Source organism: Neomonachus schauinslandi, chromosome 9 (assembly GCF_002201575.2).
Source record: "Neomonachus schauinslandi chromosome 9, ASM220157v2, whole genome shotgun sequence".
NCBI classification, from domain to species: Eukaryota; Metazoa; Chordata; class Mammalia; order Carnivora; family Phocidae; genus Neomonachus; species Neomonachus schauinslandi.
The window spans coordinates 32,654,592-32,657,219 of record NC_058411.1 but is presented as its reverse complement, the minus strand read 5'-3'; positions in this window follow the sequence as shown (position 1 = coordinate 32,657,219).

Below are 2,628 nucleotides of genomic sequence, written 5' to 3'. Positions count from 1 at the left end.
CATAAGAGACTCTTAATCATAGGAAACAAACTGAGGATTGCTGGAGGGGAGAGGGATGAAAGAATGGGGTAATTGGGTGATGGACATTGGGGAGGGTATGTGTTGTAATCAGCACTGGGTAGTATGTAAGACTGATGAATCACAGGGGCCCCTGAGTGGCTCAGTCGTTAAACGTCTGCCTTCGGCTCAGGTCATGATCCCAGAGTCCTGGGATCGAGCCCTGCATTGGGCTCCCTGCTCCTGGGGAAGCCTGCTTCTCCCTCCCCCACTCCCCCTGCTTGTGTTCCCTCTCTCGCTGTGTCTCTCTCTGTCAAATAAATAAATAAAATCTTAAAAAAAAAAAAGACTGATGAATCACAGACCTGTACCTCTGAAACTAATAATACATTATATGTTAACTAATTGAATTTAAATTTTAAAAAAGTTCTGTATTGTCATTTATGCTGCCAAATTGTAAACCCCCTCCTTCTTTCCAAACTTTTGGAATGTCTACTGCACACACAGTGGAAGCCCCCAGGAATTCACAGAAACCTTAGGGAGATTCTTGGTCTTCCCAATAGATACAGGAAAGGGGTCTAGATCAACTTTATGTAAAATCAAAAGATAGAGTGATTAGGTTACATCTTTATCATTAAAATATAACATAATGATCAAGGATTGTTAAAATAAATGTGGCAGAATAACTTTCTGAAACCTTCAACTTGTTTGGCTTTTCACTGCTCTGGAAAAGAAATCTCCCTTTGATTTTTAGGGGTGGGGGTAGGAGAGATTGCATCACAGTATGACTGCATTTCATGGTGCTAAGCACTGCAATCATGTGGGTAGGACATGAGTAATAAGGTTTGAAATGTATGTAGCCAGGGGCATCTGGGTGGCTCAACCTGTTAAGCATCTGACTCTTGATTTAGGCTCACGTCATGATCTCAGGGTCCTGGGATCGAGTCCCACATCAGGTTCTGTGCTTGTTGTGGAGTCTGTTTGAGATTCTTTCTCTCCCTCTCCTCTGACCCTCCCCCCACTCCCTCTCTCTCTCTCTCTCTCTCTCAAATAAATAAATGATAAAATCCTAAAATAAAAAAGAAATGTATGGAGCTAGAAACTAATCAGTAGAAAATTCTTCCAATCATCAGAAAAGGTAGGGTGCCTGGGTCGCTCAGTCAGTTAAGCATCTGCCTTTGCCTCAGGTCATGATCCCAGTGTCCTGGGATCAAGACCCTCGTCAGGCTCCCTGCTCAGCGCAGAGCCTGCTTCTCCCTCTCCCTCTGCCTGCCGGTCCCCCTGCTTGTGCTCCCTCTCTCTCAAATAAATAGATAAAATCTTAAAAAAAAAAAAAGGTAAAAGGTTAAGTGCAATATTTGGTTCTCTCACCCATGCTTCATCAAAATGGAAATTATTCAACAATGCAGCATATGCAATTTTAAAATGTACCATTTCTTCTTTTTTTTATGTGAATACATGAAAAAATGATTGATCAGAATTCCTGTTTCTAGGGCAGCAATGCTACAGACCACAAGTGTATGTGACTGTGTATGACATCACACAATTTATGCAACTATCAATAATTAAAAGCACATTTGAAGAGAACCTCAATCTGAGCATGAGAAAACATCTGAAAACTCCAATTTAGAGACATTCTACAAAACAACTGACCGGTACTCTTCAAAGGCGTCATTGTACATCACAACTGAATGCAGTGTGGGATCCTGAATTAGGTCCCAGACCAGAGATAGAATATTAATGAGAAAACTGATGAAACTAGAATAAGGTCTGCCATTTAGTTAATGGCATTCTATCAACATGTTCCTGATTTTGATAATACTAGGGTTATTTAAGATGTTAACATTAGGGGAAGCTAAGTGACAGGTATGCAGGATCTTTCCATACTGTTTTTAAACTTTTCTGTAACATTTAAAAATAAATGTTTGTAAAACAAATTTGATAACCCATGATCAAGGAAAGGCTGATTTATCTTTTTATTCTCTCTATAGAAAATGATTTTATAAAATCATCGTAGGAAGAGGCCATTCAAAGTATGCAGCTAAAAAATAAGAAAAAGGTAATTAAGTGTGTCAGCCAGTTAGTTAATAAAATTATAATGTCATTTTCTGGATTTCGTGGTATTTATGGCAATTGTCAGATTTTTAGAATTTGTAATGTGCTATTCAATTCTTTTCTTGCACTGACTTCTCCTGTTTTCACTCTTGTGCTTGATATTTATTCATAATATTATACTCTTTTTCTTTAAAAGAGTCCTCTAAGTAGAATAGACATCTAGATCCACTTCTGATGATGTTTTATTTCATAAGCCAGACCCATCCTTGAGAGAGAGCACGCGAGCGGGGTTGGGGGGGCGGGGAATTCTTCGAGCAGACTCCCTGCTGAGTGTGGAGCCCAATGCAGGCTGATCAGTCTCACAACCCTGAAATCATGACCTGAGCCAAACCCAAAAGTCGGCTGCTTAACCGACTGAGCCACCCAGACGCCCCCAAAATTTTCCCAAGATTGAACTGCAAAAAAACCCTTAGCTTCTTTTCTGCTTTACATCCCGTTTCAGTCCCCAGAGCCCAGTTTGTTCTCTTCTTTCCTTCCTTCCTTCCTTCCTTCCTTCCTTCCTTCCTTCCTTCCTTC